Source organism: Thamnophis elegans, chromosome 7, assembly GCF_009769535.1.
Source record: "Thamnophis elegans isolate rThaEle1 chromosome 7, rThaEle1.pri, whole genome shotgun sequence".
Taxonomy (NCBI): domain Eukaryota; kingdom Metazoa; phylum Chordata; class Lepidosauria; order Squamata; family Colubridae; genus Thamnophis; species Thamnophis elegans.
In genome coordinates, this window is record NC_045547.1 from 31091723 (window position 1) to 31110629 (window position 18907).

Consider the following 18907-nt stretch of genomic DNA (forward strand, 5'->3'; position numbering starts at 1 on the left):
GGCTCAAGGGAACTTTAGCCTCTAAGTTAGTTATGTAGGATATTGTTATGGCTGTACACTGCCTTTTTTGTTATGTCAAAAACTGTGTTGGGCAGAGCAATGTTGTAAAGAGGAAAGAATCATCTCACACATGTGAGGGCAGGGTTATCTGTTTTTCTCTAGATTTGCAGAGGTAGGCCTTTTCTCTGTGTTTTTTTTTAATTAATTCTTTTTAAACCAGAATGGTTGTTTTATACTGTATATCACTCTAAACCAAAATCAACCAAATCATATTATAGATTAGCATGAGAAATAAACATTACATTCTAAATCAATAGAATGAATTAAAATCAAGGCAATCTGTTCTTTTTACCTACGCAAGAACTCCCAAACTGTGTGGACCTGATATCTATAAATCCTATATCCAGAAGGGATGCATTTTATTTGTGAATGAAGAATGTTCTGCCCACATTATTTCAAATGCACACCTTATTTCACATAGTTCAGAACTTATATGTAGTACTGAAAGCAGATTTTGGGCTGAAATTTGCTTCAACATAGACCCTGAGGAAAGCAAGCCATTCATCTCACATGCAGCCACTGCATCAGGCTCAGTTAATTTCTGAGAACTGAGGTGGGCTGTAGCAATCTCTTAGGATGGCCAAATATTCAGCATGGATGGGATATGTGCCAAAGCAAATGCACTCATGAACCAATTAGGACTTTCTTGTGGCTTTCTTGCACAATCATGTTCAAAATGTCATCATCTCATTCAACTCCAGGGTAAATGTTATGTGTTGTGCACTTTATCATATGCTTAAATACCCAGGGAATTATTTCAAGGTGAAAATGTACAGAAAAGCAGTGATTGTGTTCTTCATACTCCTGGATAATATAGAATGAAAGAACTTAATGTTTAGCTTGAGTGACAGAGCTTATGCACATTAGCATTGTTTTTAATAAAACTGTAACCTGAAGACAGGCCTTCTCCAAGTTGGCACAACCCTCCAAATGTGTTGGGACGTGACCCGTCAAAACCGCGGTCCACAAAAGCGCGATCGACGAAAGCGCGCATTTGACGTCATCACAGCGCGACGAAAAAAATTAAAAATTGAAATAAAAATAAAATTAAAGCAAGCCGATTCACATAAAGGTAAGGGTTAGGTTAAGGGTTAGGGTTAGGTTTAGAGCGTTAGGGTTACGTTTAGCGTTAGGTTAAGGGTTAGGGTTAGGTTAACGGTTAGGTTTAGGGTTAGATTTAGGGTTAGGTTAAGGGTTAGGTTTAGGTTTAGGTTTGGGGGGGTTAGGGTAAGTTTTTCGCTTTATTTTTACATTTTTCGATCACAGCGCGATGTTTTCGTCGCACTGTGATGACGTCAAATGCGCGCTTTCGTCGACCACGATTTTGTCGTCCGCGGTTTTGTGGTGGAACCGTGTTGGGATACAACTTTCAGAATTCTTTAGAATGTCAACCTGGAAAAGTAGTGGAGTAGCTCCCTCTTTTTTTCATAATCTCTGTGGTCCCAAGCACAAGGATGGCTTTTTCACTCAATAAAACTTTTTGATGGTTCTGTAGAGAACTTTTTCCATCGCTACTACAGGGCATATAGATAACATTCTAGCCTCAGCACCAAACGAAGTATTCAACTATTCTCCTGGCTGTGGAAACACTGAACAGTGGTTTTCCTTCAATGGCATCTAAAGCCTTGTGACCTAGTCTTCAGCAGACATGTGATTTGCTCATAGAATAGAATAGAATTCTTTTTTGGCCAAGTGTGATTTTGCCTTCCAGTTGATCAAAATGACAATAGGATTTAATGGGATTTAGCATGCGAAAAGTAACAGCCTGTGACAATTGCCAAGGTAATTAGGATATCAACAGTAGCAGCTACAGATAGCACTCTTATGAGTGAGTTTTGATTTTTAAAAAAATGTAGACCAGCTAATTCAGGCTGTCCTTGCTTACTTGGTACAGGTCATTGCTACACTTCACCTGATGATTGGTTACAGATAAGAGACAGGCAGAGCGGCCAAGAAATACATTGCTTTGATAAGCACCTATTTAGGCACTAGAATTTCTCTGGGTCAGCCTGACTACTGGATGGGTCACTATGACCAATGTACAAAAGAACATGTGTTTTTATCTATGTACAAAAGGTATTAATTTATTTTTGTAAAGTTCCTAAAGTTGCTATAAAAACAGTGTATGTAGTCAAAAGTAGATTCAATGTTCAGAAAGCAAGGATTTCCAAGGCCTTACCTTATAATCTGACAGAATTGTTGAATTTTTCTCTCCCTCTTTCTCATCTCAATACGTAATCTATTAATGGGATAAGCATGCTTGGCAGCATTGAGAAACAAAGAATGATATGTGGAATATTGATTGGATTCCTCTGAATGGGATAAATCATTGAAATATCACTGAGGTGAATGGGATATTTCCACGGGTAGCTGTGAACAAATTGGTCCTACAAAGGATGGTTTAAACCAGGGGTGGGTTGCTCCCGGTTCGGCCTGGTTTGGCTGAACTGGTAGTGGTGGTGGCGGGAGGCTCTGCCAACCCGCCCAGACACCTCTGTGTATGCAAGCATGCACGTGAGCATGAGCAAACTGGTAGTAAACTGGTTAGCAACCCACTCTGGTTTGAACAACATGTTATCTTGGTGATGGGACATTGAGCATTACATCCAAAATACTCTTTAGGTCTTTTGAGTTTTCAAATACAGTGTTGTTGTCCCCTTTAAAGCATGTCTCTACATATAATATTTTTCAGAGAGATATCAAGTCACCTGTTCAGAAGAAAAAGCTGTTTGATTCCTTTATTCCTTTATTGCTACCAGTACACTAAATTGTTTACAGCACAATTACAATGACCTTTTCTATAACAACAGAACTTGCTTCTTAGAGAAAAGCACCCTAACAATCATCTTTGAGAGTGGATGTTAACAATCAGACTGTTTACAGGAATTTTATATAATGTTCTGTTAGCTTTAAATGAGATTTGTTATTCACTACTTTATTACATTATTTTTTTCACACTACATTTCCATATTAACAATATCTCTATCTCTATCTCTATCTCTATCTCTATCATCTCTATCTCTATCTCTATCTCTATCTCTATCTCTATCTCTATCTCTATCTCTATCTCTATCTCTATCTCTATCTATCTATCTATCTATCTATCTATCTATCTATCTATCTATCTAATGTATGAGTCATAGCAGATCATAAGAAAATATGTTGCAACTATATCCCAATTATTTAAATATTACATTTCAAAACAAAAGGCAACTGTGTTACACCTGGGCTCCCCCTGATATTTCCATTTTTTTTACAGTTTTATTTAATACACATTTTATATTATAAAACCTCTTTTTCTCTGTAGAGGAAATGTTGGATATGTGGACATAAGTTTACCTGGGGCAAGGGCCATATTTATTCTTTGGGTTGTGGGTTCCGTTCCCCCAAATAATGAATGGAATTAGAATAAAAATGAAATTTGATTTAATTTCAGTTGTATTCAATGTTTTCTAGTTAATACTATTACCTATTTGATATATGTTTAATAAAGTTCTCCTTTTGTTAAATTCAATTTACTATTTGGTCACAGGTTTTAGAAGGACTTAGAGGTAGCATAAGGTTCTATCTAAATCAGGAAAATAAAGAACCAATTTGAGATGTTGAAAAATGATCAGCACATAAACATAATAAACCCAACTCTATTCCAGGATCAGTTGCTCAGTCATTAATTCTTGACCAAAGGTTCCAATTGAGCAAGATGTCCACGTGACTTAGGATTGTATGATAATGTCTGATATCTTGAATGAAAGGATGAAGGCAAGTTCCTATCAAAAAATCTGCCAATAATTGAGACACATAATTCTGAACTGAACCCTGCACCTGGGTCTTTTGGGACCTAAACTGAAATAGGTTTACATACTTCCTCACTGCTAACACATGTGCATACAATTCTGAGTAATTTTCTAAAACATTTATGTATACACACATACACACCCCTCATACTCCAAATTCAATAAGCGATATAGAAAATAGTGTTAGAACCATTCCATTCATCAAACATGGGACTGCCCACAATAACAAGCAAACAAAGATGGCACAGCAAATGTGCAGTTGCAACTGCCATCTTGACTTTTTAAAATGTCCTCACGGATCTCTTAATCAAATACCATTAGACTCTACAGAATAGACATACAATTGTACTTAAAAGTAGAGAAACTGGTTGTTTAGCTACAGCTTCTTCCTCCTCCGGTTTCTTAACAACATATTGGCATTGTGACACTCCCACCCCATCCCACATGCTATGCAAAATAGTTCTATTTGTGTGCCATACGCTTCACAAACTATATCAATGCTCTGTAGGTGTAATGAGGAGGTGGAAGGGCAATTACCTTAGCAACCATTCCGTGGGTCAAAATTTTCAAGCTGTCACAGACATTTCTCACAACCAGGCAGCTGTCATACAAGCAGAGAGAAATCAGCTGCCTCCCTCCCCAAATCCACTCTCAGAAAATGGGATTGACAGCAAGGAGTAGCAACAAGTTGGATTTAACTTTTTTCACACTACCTATGACGTACAGCTTCATAAATTCAATCCCTCCTGCATTATTCCACCTTGAAACAATAGCAGAATAAGAGTCAGGAGTCTTTTGAGCAATATTAAACCTCTCACATAAATTTGCACAGACCAAACACAAAAATATTTCTCATGAAACTGGTATATAAATAAGAAATGCCACAAAATTACTGAAAAGAAACCTGCTTTTGTTAACTGATCCAAAAATACAACAAAATGTCTGAGAAAAATCTGGGTGGATGAGTTTGGATTCTGAAAGCATATGCCAAGAACTCTTCCAAATATAAGCAAATAGACTTCATTTAAAGGAAGATTCTTCACTTCATGAATGACTTCAGAAACAAAACCTTGATCAGTCACTATATTTCTCTTGATTCCATCTTATTTTTATTTGGAGACGTCTTAAAAAGAGCAACAGAGGAAAGTTATCTGGCCCATTTCTTAAATGAGACAGCCAGAACAGAGAATCATCACCCATAAAGGAAAGGTATCTACTCCTCCAAAGCCTGAACAAATATAGTAGGTGGAGAAAAAATAAGACCAAGCACCAAGAAACCATGAAGCCACAGATTATAGAAGCTTCCACTCAGCCACCATTTTCATTTTGTTGGTAGGATATTTTACCCTCCCAGACTCAGATTTCTTCTAGCATGTCTGAGTGCTGGTATTAAACACAAAGAACTTCAGTCACAGGAGTCTGAATCTTCCCACCATGTCTTTTGTTTGTGCTGGACTAGTTAGGGCTGGGGGTGGTGTGGGGAAATGTAATAACAGTAGAGAACAGGAGACTACTGAGTCCTTCTCTTACTGAGAGATTTATTTAAGCAATAGAAATTAGGTCGATACATCAGCAATCACTTCTTAACAAAAAAGTAGCCCTAAGGGAAGATGTCAATGGATTTATACCTCTTACAGGCTCCTCCTGGTAATTGCAAGATGTTAAAGCTGTTAATAGATTTTGAGTGATTTCTAATAGATTGGAAAAAGGGTTTTCACTACCTATGATTTCATAAAAGCAATGACAAAAATCCCCCCCCCCCCCCCAAATGAAGCTACAGGACTGAAATGATGGCAATTTGATGTAACAAGCATTAATCTTTGTGGAAACAGCTATACTGATTTTCTTCATTCTTAAAGTTTCACATGGCTCAATTATCAAGGGGTTCAAGAAGGGGAAAATGCTGGGCTTTTTGCCTGGTGTAATAGGTTGGTTATGAGTTTTGAATTTTACTGAATTTTACTTTGGGGGTAAGCACTGAACTATCTACATCGGTATGTGCAGATTAGTAATAATCAAACCTCTAGAAGGCTCTCTTTAAATCGAGTGGATAGTCAACCAAATTGCAAATCTGCCATTTTGACTGGAGAAGGATAATTGTTCCTACCTTCAAAAAAGGGGATAAAGAGGAACCAATAAATACACACCAATCAGATTGACATCAACACTGGGGAAAACTCTATAATGTACTATTAAGCACTTATTGTAAGTAAACAGAGGGAAGAAGCATTGTTTGGCAGGAGTCAGCATGGATTTACCAAGAAGAAATTGTGCCAAACCAGCCTGATTTTATTTTTCATAGGGTGACTAGTTTAACTGGCCATGAGCAGTCCTCAACTTACAACAGTTCATTTAGTGATCGTTTGAAGTTACAATGTTACTGAAAAAAGTGACCTATGACTATTTTCACACTTTATGACCATTGCAGCATTGTCTGGGTCACGTGACCAAGATTTGGATGCTTGGCAATTGGTTCATATTTATTTGAATTTGAATTTGAATTTGAATTTACTTTATTTGTATGCCGCCCTTTTCCCTGAGGGGACTCAGGGCGGCTCACAATTCAAGGGAGGGGGAAAAAACAAACAAACATGATAGTTGCAGTGTCCCCAGATCACGTGAATACCTTTTGTGACCTTCTGACCAGCAAAGTCAATGCGGAAGCTGGATTCTTTTAACCACTGGGCTATTAATAACTGCAATGATTCACTTAACAACTGTGGCAGGAAAAGTCATAAAATGGGGGGAAACTCCTTAACAAATATCTCACTTAGCAACATAAATTTTGGGCTCAATTATAGTCATAAGTCAAGGACTACCTGTGCAAAATGTATATTAATGTCTCCATATCCTGCTGAAAAGTTGTGTCAAATTCATTCGGTTATTTATTAAAAATATTTATGTAACTGCAAACAAGTTTGGTCAATCAAATTTATAAAGGACTTGGATAATGGGTTAAAAATATAGCATTATCAAATATAATATTGTAAATATAGAAGGGTAGAAGAAAGATAGAGAAGAGAAATGGGGAAAGAGAAGAGAAATAATATAGGAAATACAGAAAGATAGGACAAAATAACACATTTCTTGGAGTACATTATTAAGATTTGGAGGAGGAAAACAAGAATTTTAACAAGAACAAATACAGAAACCTATATTTTTGTGTGTGTATTTATATTTCTCTCTCTCTTTCTCTCTCTCTCTCTCTCTCGGTATATTCACACACCATATTCATACACAACAGAGAGGGGGGGTGTGAGTGTGAGAGAGAGAGAGAGATAGAGAGAGAGAGAGAGAGAGAGAGAGAGAGAGAGAGAGACAGAGAGAGAGAATATACACATTTGTAAAAATATTGGATGGGGCAACTATACTGGGCAATAATACATGTACAGTTGCAAAAAAAATCCAGAAATGAAATGGTGGACATGGGGGGAAGCCAGTGTGGCTTTACAAAATGCTTAGTGAAAGATCTGAAACTCAAAAATGACACAAACAAGAGGTGAAAAGTGGGTGGTGGTAATGGCAAATCACTCAGCAGGAGAAAGACAGGTAGCCTGAAACTTCAGAGAGGGTATCAGGAAAGCGGAAATTCAAAATAACTTTGCTGAAGGTTGCTATATATGAATATATTGGAACTATTTGTTTGTATTTCACAAAATGTGCTTTATATGTGCTGTACTTTGGGATTGCCTTCTAAATTTTTCATGAGCATTACTGCTTTCATTTCCTGCTAGCGTCTCCGGTTATTTTTATTCCATCAAGATTACCATCAGTGTTTTAATTTTAATTCAATTATTTTAATTGTTAATAAATATTCTTTCTTTAATATGCTTGCTTAGAATTACATATTAGTCATTTTATAATGTTTTACAATAATGATTCGATAATTGATACGTCTGCCATTTGCACTGCCACAGTTAATGGAACATAACTACATAATGGAGCTAGGATTCCTCCCTTTCTTTTTAAAGGCAACCTCCTGAGCTTTCGGTTGAACAATTTGACTGGCAATCACCACATGGTTTAAAATATCTCTGCACAATGCACAATTTCTATGCGTTCAATAATAGTTTTTCAATGAATTCCTGAACGGAGTATAAGGAACATTCCTGAGAGCTTTCTCAATGTACAAACTGAAAAGACAGCTAAAGTGATTACAGTAACTGATAATTATACCTTTCATGAGACCTGAAATCTCAAAACATAAGAAAAATTAGATAAATAAATAAATGAGTCACTTTGTCTACTTTGATGTAGCTCAGCTTTTTGATAGTTTTTATTTTAATTGTTAATAAATATGATTTTAAGTATGAATTCATTGTTTTAACTTGTTGTAAGCCAACAACTGTTACTTATTCTGTGAGATGGGTGGCTGTATGAATTAGATAAATAAATACATAAATAAATTATGGCACTGCAATCTCTCTGCTATGGCTAGAGAGAACTGCTTAACTGGGGTAGAGCACAAAAGATGTTTATATTGTCTATGTTTGCTAATGATCATTTTATGCACATTGTTCAATTTATGTAAGACTGTTTGTTCTGCCTTGAGCATTGTAGGCTTGCTCGGGGCATGCAGTTAACTCCACGCTTAGGAATCTCATTCAGATCAAGTTTATTATCAGGCATTCTTAATAGCAAAACTTACAGTTCAGTGTTAAGATACTTCTGACTTTCCATAATCTGTCCCATCATGTGGTGTAAAAAGATGATGATTTCACTCCCAGGCTGAGCAAAGATACAAACACTACTATTTTGGTTCACAAAGGCATTTAAACTGACCGGCAATAAACTTTGCATGCAGGCAGAATGCCCCGGTGGCCAATCAGAAACAGAGATGTGATCACATGTCATGGAACTACATTTCTCATAAGGCAGTCTCTGCCTGCATTTCCTATGAGGTAGTTTTTTGAAGAAGACAGTTCTTAATTCCTACACGAGCTATATACTGCTGGAGCAGAACACTGTTCATTTTATGCAAATCTATTTTTTAAAAATGTCTTCTTCTTTGATAATGTGCAAGTAGTTACTGAGAAAAGTCTTAGGTTCAAAGTTTCTCCCTCAGTTTCTATTTGATATTCCTGTATAAAAAGTAGCCTTTTAATTCCCAGTAACCTCTTCAACTTAAATATTTATATTAACTGAATTTTTTGATATGCATCTGAAAATTTTCCATTTGCTAAATTAATTATTTTTAAGAGGAGAAGCTTTGATGTATATCATGTTTTTCAGCTCTCTTTATGGTTTCTTTTTAAAATCAAGATAACGTTCACTTTCCTTTAGCATCCTTTAGAAGATTCCATGTGGAGTTTAAACACTTTAATTTTCTTTTTTTAACCATTGATCTGCTCCATCTCATCCTCTCCCTCTACTCTACAATCTTTGTAGAAATGCCATTTCCCCCCACTCATTGTTAGGCAATCTGTTGTTTTGTGTGAAACTTCTCACCTTGATAGATATTTATAATTTTCCCTTCAACTGTATAATTTTAATTAAATTCTTTATATGGAATCCTTTGTTTTTTTCATTGGGAAAATGTTTCTTTGATAGCAATCAACCCTCCTTGCTTTCTTTTGTAGTTCTATTCTGGTGTAAAATAAACATTATCCTGTGTATGAAGGCCACCAGGTCTGATTTGAATGCGTACCCCCCAACTGGTTTTGAGGCATTGTGAATTTCCTGAATATTGTGGTAGAACTGTATCACTATACTGTAAAGGTTAGTGGGCCTTTCTCTACTTGTACCCTAGCCACAGCATTAAGCTGCCCCAGCAACTTTTTTTCCTGCTTGTGACAATGCTGTCATCTCATCCTCAGAGGCTGCTTGAAGTTCTCCTTGCTGTTCTGGTGTTACAGAATTCTTTCCCCCCTTAATGAAGCAACAAGTCAGGATAATCTTGGTTTTGGTGAAGACTGACATGCCTCTCTGCAATATGGTCCAAGAACTCATCAGGTGACCCTTGGAAAGGTGTGGAATCAAACCAGAACTTTTAGGTAACACATACTTCAGTGCCTGGACATCATCCTCTAAGGACATTTTTTGAAGTTAATCAGATAGTCCAGTTCTTTCCACCAAGGCTTCCCCTCGGATGAGAGGTGGGTTGCTGCCAGTTTGGCCTGGATCAGCCGAACCGGTAGTAGCAGCCGCAGGAGACTCCACTCACCCACCCGGACGCTTCTGCGCATGCAGAGCCAGTAGTAAAAAGATTAGCAACCCACCTCTGCCTTGAGCCAACCAGGCTTGTGAGCTGAACCTTGATTCAGAAAGCTGGATCATCCCCAAAAGCTACCAAAGGGGGTGGGTGGGAAATGAAGCAAAATGAGGGAGAGAGCACATAGTCTATCTTCCTGTCACTGTATGGATGCACCCACCTTGCCTGGTAGGTGTTGTTGAGCTGATTTTGAACATGGATTTACCATTCCTCCAGAAATACCAAGCCACTATTTTAGGCATAGATTGATTTAACTGCTGACAGATGAGCAGGTGGAATTGGTTGCAAGGTAAGCTGGAGAGAAGCCTTCCCCCTCTCGCTTTTCAGGCTATTTTTAAATGTGGGATCTAGCATTCTTCTGTAAAAGTCTAAACTTATGTTTAAAAACAACCCAACCACGATATGAGCTTTCAAACGAATGGTAAAGTCATTGGGGTAATTGTACGGTGTCCCACCTGGCCTCTGTCAGTTTTTCTCAGATTGGCTGAAAAAGCAACTGGGACAAATAATGGACACCTCCATTTCTGTTACCACTCCTAGCCTTGTCAGTGTGGAGACCAGCTGGCACAGTTAGCAGAAATGGAAAAAGAACCTCTTGATCTATCAGACCTTTGATCCCAAGGAGTTGACCCTTGGAACTGGAGACTTGGCAGGTAAAAGAGTTGTTCTATTCTTCTTCTGACACCCTTCCAGCTCTGGCAGCTGATTTAGGTTGAGAGGAGGAGCAGAAGAAAAAAGCTTGTCCCTCATCCACCTCTGGGGTCAGCAGCTAGGAGCTCCACCTCCACTCTAGCCATCTATCAAAACTTGCCTGCCTTGCTTTCTTCATGACCATTAAAAGGACACATGAGATTTGTGGTTTTGTAGAGAAATGGACTGTATTGTGTAGTGGGCTTCAGTAGGCAAGAATTAGACCAGCATAGTTACAACAGTATTTATTGACTCAAAAATGGAACTAAGGAACTGCAGGCAAATGCCTGTGATTTATACTCTAGGCTAGGAGTAGTCAACCTTTTTATACCTACCGCCCACTTTTGTATCTATGTTAGTAGTAAAATTTTCTAACCGCCCTCCGGTTCCACAGTAATGGTGATTTTATGAAAACCTAATGAAAATTTTTAAATAATGCTATGATTTTTTTTAAAAAGTCAATTAAATTAAAAAAAGGAAAGTGCTTCAGTATCGGACAAAACCCCTACCGCCCACCATGAAAGCTGGAACGCCCACTAGTGGGCGGTAGGGACCAGGTTGACTACCACTGCTCTAGGCCCACAGGGCCTTAACCAATCTTAGAACTAGAAAAAGCCCGCCCAAATATAAATGTTCTAATTTTCCCTTCAAAACAGTTGGGGTCATCTAAAGGTTAGTTTCACTTAGGCACAGTTAACAATTAGGGTCATCTAAAGGTTAGTTTCATTTTAGCACAGTTAATATAACTGTATACATTCAATACATTACAAACTGGATCTATGATTTTGCTTCTCTGTCAGTTTAAAGGGCTATCCTATCACCTTTTGACTGTTTCATTGGTAAATGGAAAACTCCCTTTGCTCTTCTTCATTTAAATTATTGCTCTGTGGGGATATGTATTGAATAATCACCTTCTTAATCAATTTTTAGAAATTTTTAGAACAACAAGAGCTGAATTCGTTCTTGAACTATGTGGTAAAGCAGCAAATAAAGCAAGTCAGAAATCAATATCCACAAAGTTACATGTCACTTCTTATCTCTCTTTTATGTCTTGCACTCTGTTAGAAAGATTGAATTTATGCAGATTAGAAACCATAGTGGATGAGATGAAGCTGAACTTTATAGAAATGAGGCATAAACTTTATTCTTTAGATCAGAAAAATGGGAGATGTATTGCTTATGTACAGTATTTGCTATGTGTCTATTATTCCATACTTGCTGCTATTGTCAGTTAACAACAATGTGTATTTTTATTGTAAAAGATTTAAAATGAACTCAAAATGTAAAAGGTTGTAGAACTTTTTACATACGACAGCTCTTAATTAGAACAGTAGATTTAAAAGTTGATTACAGTCTCCAGGCATAAATGAAAATTATAAATAAAATTAAGGCAATTTTGAGTACATAGTAAAAAAATAATAATTCTACATTGGAATTACATAAAGACTTTCTATTTTCTAAGCTGGAATTTAATTACGAATGAAGGCAAATCTACGTGTCCCAGGATAACGTTGTAGGATCCAATCTGGCTCAGTCACCAGAACCATAGATTTAGCCTTCTGTGCTTTCAGATTCATGCTGGAGCCCATCCTCAGGGAATTTCTCTCTAGCAGAAAATGTGTGCTTTGGGTTATTCTGTGTGTGGCATTTTTATGGTGTCTGTTGTGTGTGGCTTTTTAGATGTTGATTGGGGTGTTGATGGCTGGCTATTAAGTCGCTGGCTGTTGTTTCCTTGTGCTGCCACTCACAAAAGGAATTTAATTCCTCTTACAAAATTGATATAGAATATAAAGCTAAGCTCTTGGGAGCAAATGAAAGGCCTAGTAAATAATTGGTCTCTAGGGTGAAAACAGCAGCCACAAAGCAATTTTTCTATTATTAAGGGTATTGAGAGCAAATAATATAATGACTCTGATTCAAGAAATCAGCCATTTTTAAATGTTTGTATTTGACTTCATAATCCTAAATCAAACGTTCTAAGGAAAAAAATTAATTGTATATTACATACTTCAGAGATTGTTTAAATAGAGTTGTCTACCAGTTTCATTATGCTGAACCTGTAAAATGATGGAAAAGGCATTTAAATTTATGAGATGGACCTGCCCCACTAGCACTCCCTTTTGATTTAATATCCATGAATTTATTAATATGGTTTTGGAAAGAATGATACCATTTAAGGAAATGAGTTTATTTTCAAAGCCTAAACTAAAAAGGAGGTACCAATATATTAAGAAGTCCGGAGTATAGCAGGCAGATTACACTTTTAAAAGACCGTGTCCTTCCTGTATTCATTTTCTGTTTATGAACCAGCTTTCATAATGGAAAAACTGATTAGTCTTTCATGTGAGTAAGATTTAATGCTTTGTTTAAAAACTGTTTCTGCCATAAAGTTGTTTCCTGCTGTTGAAAGAAATGTCCTCCTGGGTTCGGCTCCAAGTGGGGAAAAAGACATTGGAGACATGGAGGCTGCTTGGAAAGATGGTTTATTGGTGGACGGGACCACATGGCTTGAGTCCTGAACAGAAAAGGTGATCACATGCTTCAGTGTTGGTGGAGAAGAAGAGAAGGAAGGGCTGAGATGCTGAGTCCCTGGTTTTATGCCCTCTCTGGCCTTTGATCTTGATCTTGTATTCTGATTGGTTTTCAGACTCCCATGGGGCCATGCAGGGGCAACTTTCTAGGCTGCGTTTTGAATCCAGGTTTGGTCGAGTTCTTAGATGCCATGTGGTGAGTTGGGTAAAGGGCCAATATTATCATGCCTTAATCCCATCCTCTTTATTATGTAAAGGGACTAGCTTGGCCTTCTTAATGGCCCATTTACAAAAGTGGGGGGGGGAGGCAGGAAGCTGCAGGAAGTTTCTCTTTAAAATGTTTCTCCTTTTCACATCCAGGGAAATATAATATTGTGCCTTTTCAATATTTCCTAGGATATTTCATTTTTCTGGGGAGGGCTGAGTGATAACTTTCCACACTGCCAGCTATAGACTGATGGATAAAGCCACTTTAAGCCACAGGGAAAGCCCACTTTGCCAGGAGCTATTTCTCTCTTAACACTGGCACTCAGGAGAACAGATTGCAGGTCTAATAATTTTATTTGTAAATTCATCATACAAGAGCTTGCAGCCCATCTAGATTATACCAAAATAGCACTATGTTTCCATCATGATACAAATTTGAACATATTTGCCTCAAGTGACAAGTTATTCTTTTAACATTATCATGATATCATAAGTTGCAGGAACTGGGTATGTCTAGTTTAATGAAAAGAAGGACTAGGGGAGACATGATAGCAGTGTTCCAATATCTCAGGGGTTGCCACAAAGAAGAGGGAGTCAAGCTATTCTCCAAAGCACCTGAGGGTAGGACAAAAAGCAATGGGTGGAAACTAATCAAGGAGAGAAGCAACTTAGAACTAAGGAGAAATTTCCTGACAGTTAGAACAATTAATCAGTGGAACAACTTGCCTCCAGATGTTGTGAATGCTCCAACACTGGAAGTTTTTAAGAAGATGTTGGATAACCGTTTGTCTGAAGTGGTGCAGGGTTTCCTGCCTAGGCAGGGGGTTGGACTCCAAGGTTCCTTCCAACTCTGTTATTCTATTCTATATTGTGATTTAAGTTTACCAACTTTCCTCTCTGTGGATGTTTGAGATTCAGTACTTTGCAGAAGAGCAAAAAGCAGAGTGAATTGGCAGAAATAATACCATTAAAGATAATAATATTTTGCAATGTGGAGTCCTTGAGTAAGACATGTGAAGGAACTCCATGTGCTTCATTTACTGTACCTATGCTTGTATATCAATTTTGCATCAATGTGTCATGCCTGAGGATTTGAAATACTGCAAATCTGCCATAAAAAAAGTGAAAGCAGAAGATGCCAGAGGAAAGCTGAGCTTTATTCAAATGGAAATTCAATATTCAGATCCTGGTTTGTTATTGCTCCTTATGTTATAAATAACTCTGCAGGTGGCCACTAGATTTATAATGCTCTGTGGATATTTCATTGATGGATTGTTTCCTAATACTTAATAGTATATGGAAAAATACTGCTGGAAGCAATCTATCATGCAACTTCTGCCAAAAAAGAAATTCTGCAGTGACTATGAATTTTATTATCTTTTGTAGTCTTATCAGGATTCATAAATCAAGGAATTGGTGTCTAAGAATTGAACTGATCAATATGATAAAGGATGATTGGAATACTTTGAACTGAACTCTTACATATTTTTTTGAATATTCCATATTCATCATAAGATTGACTGTGTTGACTGGGAATTCTGGAAGCTGTGATATGAATATCTTGAGAGGCTTAATAAAGGAAGTCTGTGTTATGGAATTGTGGAAGCTGTCTTATATAATCTTAATTAATTTGTAGAACTATCCCAATATTGTTTGTCTGATAACAACTCTCTAATGTTATAAATGGGTCTAGTTTTCTGGCCAATTCAATTAGGAGAAACCTGTGCAATTCTTCCCCAGCCTACTGTAGGATATCAATCAAACACACAAGATTGTCATTTCTTAACTTTTATCTCAGATTTAATTAGCATGAACCCTCATGTTTCTGCTTACTTTGGCACACTGCTGCAGATGTTTTTGAAAAAGCTAGAGAAGAGACAACGGGAGCAAATTGAATGGGTTTTTTTGCAGTTTAGGATGAAAAAATTAAAATGCATTATAACTAGTGAGTCCTGGAAAGAAGACTCTTCTGAACTATTCAGAGCTGCCAGGAGTTGGTTGAATGTAATTGGAGTGCTAAGCTAGAGTGTTTGAAATTGGGTGTCAGACCTGGAAGCCATCTTTTACCTATTGAACTTCAGGCCTGCCACATTTTCTACTGGGGAAAAACAAGAGTGGGGATTATACAAAGTGTGGGACTGTGGGTGATATGTAGCCATAACAACATTCTTTCTCAGAAAGTCAAGGTCAACTGGCCTGGCAGCTGCGATGAGATGACTGGGAGGTAACTCCTGGCTTGGATGATACCTGATTGGATCATGTGATGGACAGGTGGGTATTAGGCAGGGACTTGAACTTTCTTTTGGGTTGGGAAAACCTGGAAGCTTTCAGATTCAGGTTTTCCCAGATGTGCCAATATGACATCTCTAATAAAATGGAACTTTGAGGAAACTCAAGCCTCAGAGTCTTCTTTCATTAGGGGTGTTACTGGGAACCCTGACTTTGGGGTTAGATCATGTGACCTAGTGTATAAATGGTGTACAGTGGATATATTTGAAGCTTAAGCTTGGTATGTGTGGCTCTTCAAATATGGACCATTTGGCAATTCTCTGTCCTCCATTCAAAGATGATTTCAGCAGTGGTGGTGATAGTGGAAGAAGCTTGTATTGCTATTAATTTTAAAAAACCCTCCTTTTTTTGAGCCACCCATCTTCCTCAAATCCCGTATCATAATTAGATTTCTCTTTGATTATTTTTCAGCTCAACCAGTATTATATTAGAAGTGATATGCAATGGCATAAACTTTTTTGAGTATCTACTTCTTTCAAGAAACTTTGCAATTTCCTTCTATTTTGTAATCTTTTCTTTAGAGGGAAATTTTTCTGAAGGTGGTTGGATATAGCTTCAACGTTCCCTGGAGAATATAATTAATTAGGTGCTTTTCAATCAGGTTTCAGACCAGTGCCGATATTGTGTTAGTATTAGCTAGTATTAGTTAGGCTTGTTAATGACTTTTGGCAGAGTTAGGATGTGGGTGGTACAATTTATTTGATCTCACACGGACTTTCAATATGATGATATTGTATAACGATGGTATTCTTCTAGATCAAATGGTTTTCTTGGTGGTTTGAAGCATGATGTTCCTGTGGTTGGATTTGCGTTGACAGAAGAGAAAGTTCCAACAAAGATCTCACTGATGTGGGATGTTTCAAGGATTATCGTCTTGCCCTCCTGATTAACAACTATAGAAGACCACTCATTAAGGTCATCCCTCAGTTTGGGAACTATTTTTTCTCCTGAATTTTCTTTTCTTTTTCAGGTTATGCAGATTTATGTTTATTACTGTCTTATTTTGTAAACTGCATAAAATCGTGATAGATTGGGGCTGCCTAAAAATCTCATTAGTCAATCAAACTTTCACTGAATGGACCTCAGTCAATCACTCTCAGAATAATTGTACTACCATAACGTTTTTATAAAAGAAAAAAAATAGAGGAAATGTTGTATACTGTCTTGAACTCCTAGAAAGAAGGCAGGATATGAATTTAATCAGATCTCTAATATCTATATAATAGTGTAAGTAACGCTCAGAGGCATTTTTATTTCAAATGTAGTTTTGGCCATGCTGGCAGAAGAAAATGGAATCTGGAATCAGGTCAGAAAGAATCTGCTACAAGTTGTACAATCTTGATCAAGATGTTTTGGCACATAGTAAAGAAGTAGTGAATAAATTGACATTATAGGTGAATTATGTTTGCTCTCTTAGACAAAGATATCGTTACACTAAAATTATAATGCTTGCTACATTTTCTTCTCCTTTGATCAATTACCTTTCATGTATATTCTTTCTTTGTTAACAGAGTGAAACAAATATTTTCCATCAGACTCTAACAATGGCTATATTATGTAGTGTATCAGCTTTCTATTTAATGTACTCATCTATAAGAGAATCAAATATAAACATCAAATTTATTGTCAACTGTCAAATATACCCAAAAAACAAAAAAACTCCAAACATTATGATACATACATGTGCACACATATATCACATCCTTTTAAACAGCTATACAGGAGGAAGAGAGAAAGAGAAGAAGGTGATGGTTGGAGAACTTATTCTTTCCCACAGGCTTGAGATATTATGATCACAGTGTTTACAATTTGAACAGGATTGCTTCTCTTCGATCGCTCACTCCTTCCTCTAAATAGTTTGATCCTCCTAGGCAATGAGACAATTTGAGGTTAACCTTTTTAGTGGTACACATTAAAGATTGGCCTGTTGGAGTGATGATTCTTATAATTCATAGAGCTGGTTTACACTGTTGTATCATTACACATGTGCTGTGGAGAACTACGTAGAGGCAACCTGTCTGCATATAATATGCTTCTGCAGCGTACACCTGATGAAAACAATGCTTATCTCCATTTTATATGTAATATTTGTACAAGTGGTTACACACTATGTCCATCTTCCCAGTCTGGTGTTCCTTAAATGTGCAAGGCTACTTGCACAGTTAAGGAATGTGTGTCATAATTCCCACATGTGCATCACATTATCCAACATATCAGGAGGACACCTAGTCAGAGAAGGCTATATTAGTTTTTTTTCATCCATTAAAAGAAAATCCTCATTTATAACTGTCTCCTTAATGGTTGCCCAGATAATCTGAACAAAGCTTTTCTACCTTGCCTTCATACTCACTCACTCCATCTGATCAGAAAGAAACTAAAGGAGAAAGGACAAGTATACATATTTTGTATAGTCAGGTAGAAACGTTTATAGTAGGGGAGGGAGCATAATACAAAAAAGGGCCAATGCACTAGAATTTCTCAAACAATTGTGTTGTCTGCCACTCAAATCAGCACTGCTGACTGTGTTTTACCGTAAGAGCAGATTCTTTAGCTCTCCAGTGCCTCCCTCCATTTTTTTTGGTTCCATTTTTTGAAAACCTGGAATGCTGAAGACATTTTAAGGTGTCTTATTTTTGTCCCAGGAGAGGCACAATAAGAAGAAAATCCAGACTGGAATAAGAATAGGAACACAGCTAGTTCTCTGCTGGAAAGTGTGGAGAGCTGAATATTTTTAAGTGTCTTTGCAGTTTTTAGTGCAGCATCCTGGGCTGTCTTACTCATTTAGCTTTACCTAGAATTGAATATTATTTGTTAGTAACCTAGCCAAGATCACATGACACATTTGTGAAAATATATTTTGAATAGATTCATGTGATCTTTGCTTTTCATGTGAGGAAGTCAGTGTGGGGATAAAGTTGTGTCTTGTGGCTGTAATGCAGGGCTTTCTTCACTCCCTAGAAAATATTACTAACAACATTATTTATATTACTAATATACTCTACTAGTGTTCAACAGCCTTTCCAGACATTGGGCTAGCTGGGAGTTTGGGGAGCATCAGGTTGGAGAAGACTGAAATGTATCATTGTTTTGATTAAGATTAAGACCTGAAAGAACATTGAGTTCTA